An 18,305-nucleotide genomic window follows, 5' to 3' on the forward strand; every position below is an offset into this window, starting at 1 on the left:
GTTGTTTTGAATGACTCAACTGTGTCATTCGTGAATATAATACAATAACATATCCATTTGTATAATGTACCTACTTATAGATTTACATTTATTTGTGTTCACCAAACTAGGTCAATATCGGTTCTAAGGTGAATAATAAACTACAAACTTATTGTAGTATTTGTTGTATCCTGAATATTTCAAAATCTTTGCATGATATTGAAACATAATGTTATGTATATATCCTAATTTCCGACTTTATGTCCGGGTTAAATCTTCCCCATAGGAAAAACTAAACCCTTCCACACACTTTTCCACAAATGATCATCTAGTCAATCCACATTATGCAAGTGCATTATATAAGCAAAATAAATACAATACAAGAACAACACGTCAACTCACCAGAGATCAAATGGTAAAATAATTCACCGACTCCAGATATTTTCATATCAGAGGGTTCGGCTCGATAGAACTACTAAGAGGGCCTATAGATCCTCCTGATTCCTCAACATAAATATTTAAAAATTCTTTCGTAATCCTACATGTATTTAAAATGACTGATTTTTGCATTTTTATATATAAATTTTGTGATAGATCTAATACGCCTAATATTTTAATGAGAGAGCTAGGTATAATGCCAGTAGCCGAAATAACAAATGGTAATATTAATATTTTTATAGTCTGAATAACAAATGGTAATATTTTTATATTCTGATACGTTTTGCGTGATTATTGGTTTCTAGATTATTCATCATCATCACTCCTTACATTCAAATTATTATCTTACCTTTACGTTTGTCTTTATCTTAAAATTAATCAATATACTAATATTTTGTAACATATTAGGTATATCTAAATTTAAAGTTTTTCTTTTATATATTCGATAATATTAAGATCTGCTGTGTAATTATTATCGTTAAGCATGGCAGTTATTTCAGCTTCTAGAGGCATTATCAAACTATGGTTAGGCTACTTCTAAAAAAAATGGCATATTATGGCGTGCGATCACTCAAGCCGTTTTGCAAACTCGGCATAGTATGCCGAAAATCACTCAAGTGGTTATATTGAATTGTGTGACCTACGCCAACCTTTAGTCATGAATTAATATCTGAGCTAACCTTCGGAGTAGCGATGAGTCGTTCATGAACGAGCCGCTCTAGATTGAGCTAGCTCTTTTTGATGAGCCGTATTCGTACGACTCCCGGTAAACTATACAACGGCTCAATCGAACGGTTATTGTTTTTTTGTCAGGAGATATTTTAGAAAAATGGGGCCATTAAAATTATACACGTGTTAATTGTTATTACATACTCAGGGGCGTGAATGGCGTCTGACAATCCGGTATTTGGGCTTGGACATAATGCACCCACATTTAATAACTACCTAGCATCTTATTTTTTAGTGGTATCAGTGGGTACCAAAAGTCATGCGATCATTCAATTGACGAGTTGTATCGGGCGAACACATTTTTCTCATTGCTCATACGCTCTGAGCCGGCTACCGTTCAATTGGTCGACTCTTTGAACAGTACGAAAATATTGAGCCGGTACCGTGACTCCCGCTTTTTATAAAATGAGTCATGACTCATTTAATTCAAGGTCCTGACTTGAGTTCACAAGTCTTGTCATTCTGGACATTGGTTAATAGTATACATAATTTGTTGAGGAAAAGCAAATCATTATTTCTGACTCTACGGGAAGAGATATTGAAAGAGATGAGTTGCAACAAAGTAGGTGAGTCAATCATACTGTTAATAATTTTGAAAATGCAGATGAGATCAAAGTTCTTCCTACATTTTTCTAAAGAAGAAAGATTTAATTTTATTTCAAGTTCATCGTACGAGTAATCGCCTCTTTCTAGCCTTAACCTTCAAGAAATTCCTCTTAAGAAGCGATGCTGTACGGATTCAATAAGATTAATGTGAACATCATAGAATGTTTTTTAAGGTAATTTTATTCTTGAAGTCAGAGGTAATTCTATTGATGAAGCCAAGTAGCTTAAGAGATTTATCAACCACATTATCAATGTGTTCGCGAAAAGACAGCTTTGTAATCCAAAGTGACACCAAGGTCCTCGATAGACAGCGCAGTAGATAAGTAAAGATAATTTAGTTTATAATAAAAAAATAATTGGTTTCTTCGCTCTATAAAATGAACTAAGTTTGCATTTGTCAAAATTTTGTTCCAAGCAGTTGACTTTAGATAAAATTTTATATTGATTTGAGACAACCCTGTTCGTGGACTGGTATCTTGAACTACAGTGCGGGGGCCGCATTCTTGGTCACTTTGTTTTTATTTTAGGGTTAATGTAAATCCACCTTTTCCCCTTTAAATGAGATAGTATTTTCACTTAACCATGGTTCTTAATTATGGCATAATTATATTTACCATGTCTCAAAGGGTATAAATCAATGGCCCAACATTAAAACAACAACAAAAATACCCTGGAAGAAAACTTCAGACCCTCGGAGTGATTATATTGTGTTGATGGATTTAAGAAAGTTAGTAATTTAGTTGTTTTAGTTTATTTGCACTAAATAAATATACAAACCTGTCTAGAATCGAAATGTTTTTGACGACCGGGCTTGATGACCAGATGTGATTAGCCAGGAACCTTCCTTTTCCCCATTTCCTTTCCCTCTCACTCCTTCAGCCTCACAATATACCCCAACCAGAGATGCCACTGACCCACTGGCTGCAGATCAATTAGGCAAATTTCATAGGTGTGAATGCAAACCGATTTTACACCTAGTGGCCATTAGTAGCAAAAAGTATTAACCTACAAATTTCACGCAACCATTTGATTTTTTTTATGTTTTCACGAAAATAACGCGAAATTAGCAAATTACAAATTTTCGTATTTTCTGGTAGATATTAGTAATATTATAAATTCTAAATATTTATTGATAAGCATGAAAAGTGTATGGCTTTCCAACAAGCAGCGCTTTTGACTGCAAAATGTCAAAATGTTTCCATTTTTGCAATACATACCTTCTACCGTATATTCCTGAAAAATAACCCTAAAAACCCACAAAACAAAAGAGGCGATTTTCTTTAAAAAATGACGCGAAATTTCGCCATAAAAATAACGTCAAATGTTCAGGTCCCTAAAACAATAAGTTGACGTTTCCTGGCTAAGATACCGCCGATATAAGATACAAACCACTCAGTGTAGGTAATGGCCAATGGGTAAATGGTTTAATCATTGCCTTCTGAAATGAGAGACAAGGCAACTTCGGAAATAGTTCCTCGAAACGGTGAATCAGGCGATTCTCAAAATGTCAACAAACTAACTAGCGGTAAAGAGAGGAAATACTAATACCAATTAGCTACCAATTAAAACTAACCGGTTTTCGGTTTTTCCACAACCATATAACAAGTTTGCTTGATCGTATCATGTTTTCCTTTACTGACCTGCAGCTCTCAGCTAAACACTCTCTTAATAATAATACATATTTTTATGTGGATACCGCACCAGAGTCCCAACTGCTCCCAATCGTCTGAAACTATGGCATCCCTAATTTGGGGTATGTTGTGGGGTTGAAGGTAATGGCTAGTCGAAGGAGATGGGAAGAGAAAGACGGGAAGTACCTGGATATTCAGATCTGATCACCAAACACGGCTAAAGCCATTTAAAGAAACGTTTTGAATGGTGGTCTTACACCAGGGCGATACTGAGAGTATTTTCAATAAATAACTTCAGTAAATAATAAAAAAAATCAAATTTAATTTATTTGCTGGGATTTGAACCCGCAACTTTTGGATTGCTTTAGAGCATTACCCCTCAACTAATGAATAATGTTAATCGAATGTTAACAATTGGATAATTTGTAGAGCGCCGTTTTTGTGAAAAATCACCTTAAGGGCGCTGTGAAAATATGACTTCATAGGCTATATTTAATGATTTACAAACAGATACAGAAAACACACTTATCTGGCAGTTCACTTCAGATAAATGCACTTTTATTAGAAAGTGTAAGCTTGGAGAAGATACGACTTTTTACAGTTGTTATTTTAGCTTCAATTGATATTTATTTTTTGCATTTCTCATAAAACTCAACCTCACTAGGACTAAGCCTGGATCGAGGTTAACAATTTACATTTGAGTGAAGCAAACACAGAGAAATCACAAACATAACTTAATACTAACGGGTTTTCCAATAAGAGGTGTTATTTTGAATAGCCCGCTATTTCGGTAGACGTTAATTTTGAAGCTGTCATTTTTTGACAATTTACAAGTAAAAACTACGCCATTAATAAAAATGGATCGATACACGCTTCAACAACGCATTGAAATTATTAAAATTCACTTGAGTGAATCAAATGCAAATCATCTTGAGTGATGAGGCCCATTTCCACCTCGGTGGCTTCGTCAACAAGCGAAATTGTCGCATCTGGGGCTCGGAAAACCCAAGAGTTATTGTTGAAAAGCCTCTCTATCCTCAACGTGTGACTGTTTGGTGCGGTTTATGGTCCGGCGGAGTCATTGGACCTAACTTTTTCAAAAATGAGGCTGGAGCAACAGTTACGGTGAATGGATTGCGCTATCGAGAGATGATTAATGATTTTTTATGGCCGGAATTGGATGGTATTGATCTGGACAACGTTTACTTTCAACAAGACGGCACTACGTGCCACACAAGCAACGAAACCATTGATCTTTTACGATTGAATATCAAAATAACACCTCTTATTGGAAAACCCGTACATACAAACACAAAATATTTCAAAAAGAGAGAAAAAATATGCATTACATGAGTTACCAGATAGGTATTACATTTATTAGAAGATTAGTGGCAAATTAGTGTTTTTTTTGTTTTCACCATGGAAGGTGTTATGGGATTATGGGAAATTATTTTAAATTATGGAGAGAGGTATAAGGTGAATTTATAAATTAATTTTATTTGATAGGGCAATTTTCAAAATAAAATAGAAATTTAGAGTAGACTTAGAAGAGATGAGATGTTGAATGGAACGATGGCAATTTTAGATAAAGCTTGACAGATAAGAGGATATTTTTTTTAGAGATGGACAGCCAAAGAATATTGGTGATTTAAAGTTCCTACTTCTAGAACACAGAAATTACAATTTGGGAAGTCAAGTACTTGATTTGTATAAAGTTGAGAAGGAAAGGAATAATGTCCAATTCTCGATGATGTCAAAACGCTTCCATTACATCGTCTCCCCGGGAACCATTCATTGGATAACCAATACCAGTAAGGTCCACTACGATTGGTGACTTATCAGGGGTTCCAGGGATCATGGGGTGCGGTTTGTCCAGGCTTGGCGGCGTATGCGCCTGCCCATCAGCTGCGTGGCGGGACGGATCGTGCGAGGTCGATTTAGCATCCGTTTAGCATCTCCAACCGGATTATCTCGATCCAACGCCTTGAAATCCTTTTCCAGAGGGGGGGAAGGATTAATTCACCTATTCCCTTCTAAGAACTTCGTCTCCTTACTTTACTTTAATATGAAGAAGAGGCACAGTATCCCCAAATGTGAAATATGCCCCGAGGGAAATTATTTTCCAGTGCACTAAGCTGACTGATAACCGACAGAAGCATTATTCTAAAAGTTTCGATTTTTCTGTAGATTATAGAATAATGTATTTCGGGAAACTAATGAATATTACTCATACAAAGTAATGCCAAATGAATGCAAGTTTTGTTTGTGTAGCAATGAGCCACTTGCATGATAATAAAAAAAAACGATTGAGGAATTATTTCTAAATATTTCTTTTTTTTTTTAATAGTCTTTAAAATCCTTTTTAAGGCGATGCCATACGTAGTAATGCAAAATCATGTGTTTTTGGTTTGAAAATTTGGTCGCCTAGAAATGTTCCAGATGCTTTAATTAAATACTGCGAGTAGAATTCATCTTGGCCTTTGAAATAGTCAAGTATTTTTTAGATAAGTCTTTTTATAAGCCTAGAAAAAAATAATGTATAAGGCCTAAGAAAACTGCTTTAAAGTTCAAAATCTCCTACTTACTAACCCAGTTTCGGTTGTGATTTTATTGTATAATGTGGGAAATTAAATTATTTATAAAATGATCGAAAAAAAATTAAATATTTATGCCTGAACATCCACAAAATAAAATAAAAGGCACTTTTTGGCCATGTTTTTTTTCTTGCATAAATCAAAACAGGCGGATGGTGTTAAGCGGGAATTTAAACCTTATCGCCATTTACATAAGGGTTGTTATTGATAGCGGCTCAATTTAAAATACTACACGACGTAGTGCATCGCCTTAATAACCTATGTGTGAAGTTGAAGACTTTATTTGATCAACCGGGCAAGTGAGACTTATACAGAAGAAAAAATAAACCGTTGAGTATTATCAAATGTATTGTCCTGTGAGACAGAGATCTTGGGTTCGATTCCCGGTTGAGACCGTTACTTTTTTTTCTATGTTTTGTTCTGTTTGATGTTTCCTTATTTATTATATGTTAGTATTATTTTCATCTTCAATGATAATTATCAAAAGACATAACAAATTTTGAGTCAACTATCCACAGGATTCAAGATCGTAAATAAAAATCAAATAATAACTAAGCATTTTGCACTTTCGAAAAATATAAATAAAAAAAAAAAATCACCTGTATTTCCGAGACAATTAATAAAAGGCAATAATTTAAATGGTCGGCATAATATTGCGGTTTTGGCCAAAATCAAAAAATTTCCTACGGCAAATATAGTCAGTAGAGCAGCACTTGTGGTTAGGAAGTAGAAAAATATTGATTAGCAAATAATGCCAACCTCTAATCTAATATTAATATAAACCTAATTTTAATATCCTTGATATTAGTATATGAGCTCACCCATAGATGGCACTAGACTAGTCTGTTAGGTTACCCATAGATGGCGTTAGCAGTCGAGAATAACCATGGTCCTAAAAAGCCCTGGACGGAGGAAATCGAGAACAATTTGAAGCCATGGGGTGCGGGGGAAGATGTGAGAAACCTACTTAAATTTTTTAATGACTTATCCCATCAAATAACCTTAAAAAATCATAAGCCGTTATAAATGCATTGAAAATAGAAAAATAAAATAATAGTAGTTTATTATGCACCACTTTGCATACAAATTCGTTCAAAAGTTAGTCATACAAGATGGCTCCTAAGTAATTTCCCCTAACCCTGTATTCGGCTTCAATGCCATTCATACAAAATCGCACTAATGCTCTGTCCAGAGCTTTTTAGGTCCATGAGAATAATAGACTAATAAATAAGGTGGTAACCTCAAGGTCGGGGTCCAGATTATTCCAACCGCCTGTTTATTAATATACAGGGTGTTCCAATAAGAGGTGTTAATTTGAATAGCCCGCTATTACGGTAGATGTTACTTTTGAAGCTGTCATTTTTAACAATTGACAAGTAGAAACTACGCCATTAATACAAATGGGAGGCCCATTTCCACCTTGGTGGTTTCGTCAACAAGCAAAATTGTCGCATCTGGGGCTCGGAAAACTTAAGAGTTATTGTTGAAAAGCCTATTTATCCTCAACGTGTGACTGTTTGGTGCGGTTTATGGTCCGGCGGAGTCATTGGACCTTACTTTTTCTAAAATGAGGCTGGAGCAACAGTTACGGTGAATGGATTGCGCTATCGAGAGATGATTAATAATTTTTTATGGCTGGAATTGGATGATATTGATTTGGACAACGTTTACTTTCAACAAGACGGCGCTACGTGCCATACAAGCACCGAAACCATTGATCTTTTACGATTGAATATCAAAATAACACCTCTTATTGGATAACCCTGTACTACTAATTTAATAACTCCTAAAAAAAATGCAAGTAGCTCATTCATCTAATGACTTTAGTTAGTGGTTTGTACCAAGCAAGTACAATAAACAGGAAACGATTACCAGATCTGATATTAAACCACATTATTGATTGATTCATTCCTTTGTTTACTTGTAAGGTTTTACTGGCTTGCACAGATGCGAAGGGCGCCTTGTTTTTCTCAGAATGTGATGCATTTTCCCCACAAGATTTCTTTTCGTTAAAGGCGATGCACTACGTAGTAATGCAAAATCATGTGTTTTTGGTTTGAAAATTTGGTCGCCTAGAAATGTTCCAGATGCTTTAATTAAATACTGCAAGTAGAATACATGTTGGCCTTTGAAATAGTCGAGTATTTTTTAGATAAGTCTTTTTATAAGCCTAGAAAAAAATAATGTATAAGGCCTATAAAAACTGCTTTAAAGTTCAAAATCTCCTACTTACTAACCCATTTTCGGTTATGATTTTATTGTATAATGTGGAAAATTAAGTTATTTATAAAATGATCGAAAAAAAATAAATATTTATGCCTGAACATCCACAAAATAAAATAAAAGGCACTTTTTGGCCATGTTTTTTTCTTGCATAAATTAAAACAGGTGGATGGTGTGAAGTGGGAATTTAAGCCTTATCGCCATCTACGTAAGGTGTGTTATTGATAGCGGCTCTATTCAAAATATCACACGACGTAGTGCATCGCCTTAATATATTATGCAATTGCAAATGGACATAATTAATATCTTCACTTAGACAAGTGCGATACATATATAGGTATATATACAGGGTGTATCGGCACGTACCCGACAAATTTTAACCAGCTATTCCTTAGCATATTTGGAATAAAAAATCTTATGTACACTTTGCTGTCCGGTAACGTTTTTTTTATTAAAATAAATATTTTTCATATTTTCACCACATGTCACCACTGTTTTATCCTTTGTCAAAGTTTGAAAACCCATCTGGCAATATTTTATTCGAATTCCGTTGAAGAATGCACGTGTGTACCTATATTGGCGCACTTTTACAATCACAACGAAATGGCACGGCACCATTCGTCTCATTTTTAACTATTATTATTTAGTGTGTGCGAAAGAGCGAAGACGCTTTTCGACATACTTGCTTATAACAGCTTTTGAACACGAAAAGCAATGCCAATGACAGTGATGTAGTGTGGAAATTTTTAATTTTTTGTTTTTAATTGAAAAAAAAATGCTACCGGACAGCAAAGTGCCCATAACATTTTTTACTCCAAATGTGCTAAGGAATAGCTGGTTAAAGTTTGTCGGGTTAGTGCCGATACACCCTGTATATATATTTTTTTCATTTTCGTGTTCACAAAATTCATGACATATGACTAATATATAAAGTGGGATCTGAGCTCCTGCCAGTATCAACCGAGGTCAAACATTTTATATAAAACTATACGAAATAAGTGCAGTTGGAAATAATGAGGAAAATATCAATAAATATTTTAGAATTAAGGTTGATAATCACAACCAATGTTTCATATCCATTCCATATGTTATGAAGTTGCTGGACGAGTTATTAGAACAAACCAACCAACGGTTGGAAATGTTTCGTATCCTTTACATAAGTTGTCCAGTTGCTGGACGGATTATTACAACAAACCAATTGCTGGAATTTCAGTTGCTTTTTAAGCTCGCTATCAGAGTCAAAAAATACTCTCAATAGGTGTTAAAAATAAATGCAATAAAATATGATCGTTCCTTCATTGTTCATTTACCAATATGCATACGCAATGTGTGACTCTACACATAGCCATTAGAGTACCTACCTACTAATTCCACTCACTCATTATTGTTTACTACTGTTTCAAATATTGAAAGCATTAGTAATTATTTCCCAGAATAGTGTACAAATACACAAGGATCGGCAATGTTGCGTAAATAACAAAATTCAACAGTTGTTTTAAATGAGTTTCAACGTAATTTTTAAACAATGAGGATCAGTTCATTACTATTACAAAGAGTTGGTAGTCAAAGCCACAAAAGGTGAGTCAGCCCGTACATTGAACTCCAAGCATAACCCCTGGGATGCCATTCTCCCTGGACCTAGTACTCCTTAGCAGCGTTGCCAGGTCCAGATTGCAATATTTCCCTAGATTGGGAGTCGAAATTTCCCTAGATTTCCCTAGATTCCGGGGGTACCACCTTAGCAAGTTAAAAACGTCTATCCGTCCGGGGGGGGGGAGCTTTGAAAAAAAGTACTTGGTTTTTGTTGATAACTTTCATTTATTATTTGTAGTAATAAAATACACGAATACCCAAATACGCCACATATACACCAGTACGTAGTCACTGTTTTTATTTATTCTCTTTCTTATATGGCAATTATTTTTCTTATATGGCAACAGTGGCCGACAGTGGCAACACTGACACAACAAATTTGACATTGACATTTCAAATGATAATTATAAAATACTTATCATTTCAAATGATGATTATAAAATACATAACATTTAAATATATATAAAGAACACAATTTTAAACTTTTTTCCACTTGTTTTTATCTGGCCGTGACCGGTTTCAGCCTGTTAGGGCCATCTTCAGACTGGTACAATTTTTGTCTTAAACTAGGGTTTATATACATAGGCAAATTACATTGAGGGGATGGGTTAACATAGTAGGTTGATTTGAATTTACTATGTTAACCCCTCCCCTCAATGTAATTTGCCTATGTATATAAACCCTAGTTTAAGACAAAAATTGTACCAGTCTGAAGATGGCCCTAACAGGCTGAAACCGGTCACGGTCAAATAAAAACAAGTGGAAAAAAGTTTAAAATTGTGTTCTTTATATATATTTATAATGGAATTCCACCACGAAATAACAGTTTCAAATATTAAAATATTACATAACATTTACATGATATTTACAAAGATATTATTATATATTGTTATCTCAGCCTCTTTTATTTGTGAGACTTCTGTCGCCCTTTGCCGTATTGCTGGCATTTCGAGTATTGTAGGCTGAAAAGCAGCAGCTCGGATATTATCAGCATGTTTAGCCCCCTTTGCATGCTTCTGTATCTGCGACTTTCCGCACACAAAATCTTTCCTACAAGCATTTCAGAAAAAAAAAATTAGGTCCTTTATTGCTCTTCTTGAGCCAGTCTTTACAAACCTCTTCGCTCTCCCATTTCTCCTGGTACTTCTGCGCGTACATTTTTTTAGGCCTTTTGGCCGAAGTTGAATTATCCTCATCCGGGAGGTTCCTCCTTGCGCCAGAAGTCGAAGGTATATCCATCGTGTTGACCTATAATAAATACTATATTATAAATTCAGGGTGTACTTATACCAAACACATAATAGTATAAGTTGTGTTAAATTAAACAATGAATATATTGGAAAGTAGCTTTTAAAAAATTTAAACTTAGTAGCTGAACGCTGAACTTTGTGTTACACTAACCCTGTTTTACATGTTAATTAATTGGAAAGAGATAATAATAATTTCAAAGTACTTACCACTGAATTCAAAACAGAAATCTTAATAAAAATCACTGTAAACCAACCGAAATTGCCGAAGGTGGAAAGCCAAAAGTGAAAAGCTGAGAGAAGATAATTTCTTATTGTAATGATCATAGACAAAGTCGTAATCTGAAACTTTTAAGAAGTCCCCGGTTTTAATATTTTTAGGAACATAAATATAATTTTGAGTTGTCAGTGTTAAAAATAACATTGCTTCATTTATGTACATCAACATTATTTAAGATTCCTGGAAATCCCAAAAATAAAAAATGAAAATACATTTATGTTCACTGGCAATCCCAATAATATTGTCATGTAAAAAATTTTTTTGCCAAAAAGTACGAAATTTCCCTAGATTTGTGCTGATTTCGTGAAAATTTCCCTTTTCCCTAGATTTTTTTTTCTCCCCTAGATCTAGGGAAATTTCCCTAGAACTGGCAACGCTGGTGCCGCACAGTGGGCTGAAAATCGCCTTTCATAGACATAGAGACTTGAATATTCAAGGGTATTTTTTTTTGCTAGAAATGGATTCTGCTGATCATTACTATGCTATAAAATTTCGTATGAAGCAATTGCGTGTACAAATGAAGGAGTCATCATTTTTTAAAGAAAAATTTGTATGGCACTGATATTAAAAATGAGGTTATCTCTGGAATCATAAGGTTGACCATTATATCCTTACACAGAGATATACTACTATTTATCTGTATTTTTTTGACATACTTCGTATTGTGGCGTAAGGATATAATGGCCAACCTTATGATTCCAGAGATAACCTCATTTTTAATGTCAGTGGCATACAAATTTTTCTTTAAAAAATGATAACTTCTTCATTTGTACACGCAATTGCTTCATACGAAATTTTATAGCATAGTAATGATCAGCAGAATCCCATTTCTATCCAAAAAAAATATCCTTGAAAATTCAAGTCTTTATGTATGTCTATGAAAGGCGAATTTTAGCACACTGTGTGCCGTTACGCTACGCGAGTTGTAATCGCATCTGCAACTCGTTTGACAGAAATGACGCCCGAACATGATTTGAATGTTAAATTTGTTCTGGAGGTGGAAAAATATCTTTGATTATATTTTATTTTATTTATTTAGAAAAACCAACAGATTTTTTACATCTTTAAATAATAAATTTTACAAACAATACAAATAATATCTAATGGTAGGTTTTCACCTAAACATAAAATTATAACAACAAACGGGTCCAGTACCCGTGGGCAAAAAAAATATTTACAAAAAATACAAAATTGTAAATATTGAATAAAATAAAATAATATAAGATATAAGAACACAAATAAATGACAATATATCAATTTTATCCTCACTGACAATACGAATAATCACTTATATATGTATATACCTACAACTAAACACCTACTTCTGTGACATTTCCAAAAGAATTATGTTACATGATTTATAAAAATTATTTTATAATGTAAAAAATATTTTTTACAATACCAGGATTTTTTCCAAATATTTCGAGATACATTTTTCAGCACTATTCTGACGAGTGCTTAGGACAGAAATGTAAAGTTTTAGTTAAATATACATTTTGCTGTTTTTTTTTCAGAAGAAACCTCACATTGATTATATTAGTGCATCTTTAACAGGTTTTACACAAATTTTGACTAAAAATAATGGTCAACATAATAAAAAAAATAGATAGATAGACAGAAATGTAAAGTTTTAGTTAAATATACATTTTGCTGTTTTTTTTCAGAAGAAACCTCACATTGATTATATTAGTGCATTTTTAACAGGTTTTACACAAATTTTGACTAAAAATAATGGTCAACATAATAAAAAAATTAGATAGATAATGTACACATTCATGATTTGTGTTGCCTCGATTCTAACGTAAAATGTTCTAAGGTATGTAGTTGACCTATATTTGAAAAAAAAATACTGTCGCTTATGCATATTGCGAAAATGATATTTCCCAATAAAACAAACAAGCGAAATGTTCATTAAAATAAATAAGCATTTTTGTCACTATCGGAACTGTAGGTCTGCGTCGATGTGTTTGCTTGTAAACTTTAAAAAATAGAGAAAAACAGTATTTTACTCAGCAAGTTCGTGAATAAAATCTCACAAAAATATTGATTAGAAGTAAAGTAAATAACCATTATCCTTCTTACGGGAATTACTGAGAATAGTTGGCATCTGATTAAAATACATGTGATTCTTTGTGTGTTTGTGTATACACGTGTGAATGTGTTATTCTGCAGTTATGGAAACCTTTATAAAGACTTGTTTGGTTCTCTTCATTTTCCACCAGGTAAACCACATCTATTTATCTATCTTTTTTATGTGATATCGCGCAAGAGCTCAACTGCTCCCAATCGTTTGGAGCCAGTGAGACTAAGTCACCCCGATTGGGGTCCAATGTGAGGCTGAAGGTAGTGGGAAGGTTAAGTAGATGGTGAAGACGAAGATGAACTATTCAGATTCAATAGTTCATGGAAAGATATGTCAAAGAGAGTTGTTTATCTGTTGTATTAACTTGAAATTTGTATAAAATCGAATTTCAAAATATTTCCAAGGTATTTTAAATGTGCTATATCACCGCCACCTTTTATTATTACAGGCCGTGCTGTAGAAAATTAGCTGAGAGTTAAAGAGACCTATTTTCGGACTTTTACACTGGGTTTAACAGGGTTTGGTACTAGTCTCTGCTACTAACCTGTACTAATTGTACTACTATATACTAAATCTTTAAGACTTTAAGTTCATTTTCTACAGCACGGCCTGCATTAAAGATGGCGGTGGCTGTATGTTTCTTCTTTTTGAAGATGTCGTAAAAGCAAATGCCGCTTAAAGTAGACAAAATTACCTTTTACATTATTGTATTTAAAAATAATTTAATATTTACAATTTGGAATATTTTAATTTCAAACATGAAAAAAGTTGAAAAAAACTACATACGAGAATATTTTACTTCAAACGTTCGTTTTATTTAGCTGTTACTTCAATTTCTATAATGTTTATTCAATAAAAAAAAAAACAGAGAATAACTAAAAAAAAGTGATTTTGGATTCATTATTTGCGAAATAAAAATCATTTATTTCTATGATTCATATTTATCTAAACACGCATAAGACATTTATCACATTAAAAAACATCACTCACGGAATTCTTATTAAATTCACGCGGTATCAGTCAATTACATAATAAATGTCCGAAATAATATCACCTTTTCAAGACGGGAATTTCACATATCAGTCTGCCGAAATGCGAAGTTGCCAGCTCCTTTGGAGCAGAGTTAAAGACTTTTTTTTGTTAGTACCTACCAAATCGAACCTGAGCTTTTACGATCTTAGTTCAATGTGTAACTAAAGCGCCATTGGGAAGTGTTTTTTTATCAGTTAGGCTGTTGTTGAAACATATTGGTAAGATAACATTATGAAGACATCGTAAATACAACTAGAATTAGTTTGAATTGCAAAGTTTGTACATGATGTAGGTATAAAGTATAATATAAGTGTAAATTCAATTTTTTTCACAGTATCCTCACTAGGGTTTCCTGTTCTGAGGCGGCCTGTAGTTTTTAAACTTTATTTAGTTTCATGTTGTCTTTACATCGTCTTCATAATGTTTGCAAGTTATTCTTATATTATTTTAATATTTATTTTTTATTATTTTTTACCTGTTTTTTTTTCGATGTCTGTCTCACTAAGATAAACCTTGTCGAGACAGACGTATTTAATACATAAATTAATGTTTACATATTATTTGATACATATAATATTTCATTACATTAAATGACATTGTGAAAATGATAAAAAATAATAAATAATAATAATAAATGATAAATTGGTTAATCAGCATCTAGTTGGAGTACATACTTATGAGGGGATTTTTATAAAATTTTTGATCTTGGATCTGTCTTGGCTGATGATCCAAGACTTGATGTCTGTTTTATATTTCAAAACAAATCGTTCAGTCTAATGGCTAGTGGGAGAGCATTATATAGCCTTGTTGCAAAATATCTAAAATTTCTCTGGCCAAAAGTTGTTTTAGCGAAAGGGATTTGTAAGAGATTATGTTTTTTGGTTCTAGTATCACGAGCAGTTTGGATATTGTCAAAAGTAGTTTTGTGTTTGAAGAGGTATGCTAGTATGTTTTTGGCATAAAGTTGCCTAATGTCCATAACACAGATTTTCCTAAAGATTTCATCCGAACTGCTTGTGATTGGTAGTTTGAGGATAATCTTTATTATAAGTTTCTGAGCTTTAGATATTGGATCAATGGCGGCAGCGTTTGCTCCTCCCCATGCTATGATACCATCAGAGATGTGCTTTATTTCAAATAAATCCATTTCAAATGGAAATTCAAAATGCAAAATGGGTATTTTCCATTTTGCATTTTAAATGCTTTTCTAAAAACCATTTTGCATTTTAAATGCTTTTCTCAATGCATTTTCCATTTTAAATGCTTTTTGCAACATTCTTCCTACTATCTCCACTCATCTTTTTTTCATAAGCCCCAAATATCAGTTGGTCCTCAACCTCGCTATGAGAGATAATTTACATTTGTCAAGTTGCTCCCTGGTAGGAGCCCCTGGCAATTGAGTGATACCATTAAAAAAAATACTGATTCAAATACTGAACATGGGGCCATGACGCTGTAATATTAAATGTTAGATAGCAGTTTCTATGTTTTTACGTTGGCAACATTAGTCCCGCGCAAATTTTTTGTGGTTTCATAATCCGTAGTCGTGGTGTTTTTGGATTTACCATCATGTAATATGTTTGTTCTACATTGATGTCCATTATTATGACAAATTGATTGTTTGACCTGAGAAACCATTTTGCATTTTCAATGCATTTTGAAAATAGGTATTTTGCATTTTGCATTTGAAATGCTTTTCTAAAAACCATTTTGCATTTTACATTTTCAAATGGAAAAGTTTTGACCCATTTCCATTTTGCATTTCAAATGGTTTTGGGTACCCATTTTGCACATTTCTGGATACCATACTCTATTAACGATTGACAAAGTGCATAGTAGATTGTTTTGAGCTGGCTTAGGTTGAGAAAGTTGCCAGTTTGTCTAAAAAAGTAAATGAATTTTCTAAGTTTGTTTGCTGTAGTGGTTATATGTTGTTTCCACTTGAAATTGCTGTCAAAAATAATACCTAAGTATTTAATTTTAGTTACCTGTTCTAAATAAGGGCAATCACATGTTATCGTATTTGTCAATATGCTTTACTTACATCATTTAAAAACTTATCCATATAAGCATATCATTTTTGTTGTAAAAAGTTCTATTCGAGTTCTGTGAAAAAACTGTCGGAATGATAACAGAACTTTGCAATTTGATGAATTGTTCAAGTTCTATGAAACAACTGGCTCAACTAAATCAAATTAATAATAATTTTATTAATTATTATTTACAATATTTTCAGTTCCTCACATCAGCCGATAGTGACGTCTGTAAGATTAGCACGCGAAACCGAAGAGATGCTCCATATATTATCAGCATTGGAAGCTGCGATCCAACTAATATCAAAATACTGAAGGCTGGTGAAAATGACCACGGCCGCCATGCTGAAGAAGACGTAGCTACGTAAGTACATATCCCATAATTATACACGGTTTCCGGAAACTCGGAGCACAGGCGGGAAATTGGTGACTCCATATCAAAATCGGAGTTGATTGTGGTATAAAATTTTTTGGTTTGATCTCTCGTTTTCTAGTAAATCGAGTCCAAAGTAGGAATTTATTATTATTATTATGACATTTTGCATAACGAGTGACGTAGAAAGGGTAAGTTCCATCTTCAGGTCACTCACTGGGACTTCTGCGCCAGTGCGTCAGTCTCTGGATGGTCTCTGGTTAGCACTCGTTCCGTTAGTACGTTAGTGTCGCATGTGATAAAAATAAGAAGATATATGCAACACCACTCCGTTACTCCAGTCTATGGACCAGCAGGTTATTTCTAACTTAAAGAAACTTTCCGCTCTTTGAGCGTTGTTTTGAGGTGACTAAAGGGACAAGTCTCACTCTCAGTTTTGTAAAAATCACTTTCACATCTTTACTTGCCTCAAGATGATTGGCAATCTGTGGGAGGGGGTTACCAAGAGGACCATCACTTCTGCTTTGAAGAAACTTTGGCCAAATAGCGTTGTCAAATGTGATTTTAAGGGGTTAAAACAGTACCCGTGGAGTTTACAGTCTATTTTGGCCAATACCATGGGACTGGAGGTGGATAACAACGATATTGATGAGCTTGTGGAAGAGTACAGTCAAGAGTTTATGGAGTTGCATTGTGTTTCACAGCAAGAAGTTATGGGGGAGAGTTTGTTGGTGGATGAGGAGGAAGTGGCAGAGCAACAATCTTGCTGAAAGCATGGGAAACTGTTGCATCGTACATTGAGAAGCATTACCCTAATAAGGATGTGGCCATGCCTTCTAGAAATGTATTCAATGATAATGTTGTGTCACATTTTCACAAAATTTTGAAGTGTCCGCAAAAACAAATGTCTCTAGACAGATGTTTAGTAAAAAATAATGAATTATTTGTCATACATTCATAAATAATAAACTATTTTTTTCGCTTTTTGTACTGCAAATCTAAATCGCATTCCGGGTTGTTACGCTCCATAACAATTTATAAGTATGTAATTTTATTTGAATAAACGTTAAAAATAGTCAATTTTTTGTCATGGAACGCATTATAATGTTTTACATTGATTTATATGCGAAAAATTGTTTCGCTTAACGAGTGTTACACATAAAAAGTAAGATTCTGGAACGAATTAAATTCGTTATGAGAGGTTCCACTGTATTTCTCAATCTATAGTTTCCAATACTTTTTGAAAATCCTCACATATTTCGTAGAGAAACTGCTTTTTTTAAGCCCTCCCCCCTTTTTTCTTATTTTTGTCCTCTCAAAGTATCACAGTAAGTAAAACTTTTTTTTCAGTTCTGCGTCGAACAATGAAGAAGTAGTCTTTGAAGGTCGCAAATCGTTTTATGGACTCGTCACGAAGATGTTGGGGCATATTCAGGCGAGAGTAGACAAGTCCGTGCAGAAAGC

This window comes from Hesperophylax consimilis, chromosome 22, assembly GCF_061612785.1.
Source record: "Hesperophylax consimilis isolate HC1 chromosome 22, BYU_Hcon_1.0, whole genome shotgun sequence".
Lineage (NCBI taxonomy): Eukaryota > Metazoa > Arthropoda > Insecta > Trichoptera > Limnephilidae > Hesperophylax > Hesperophylax consimilis.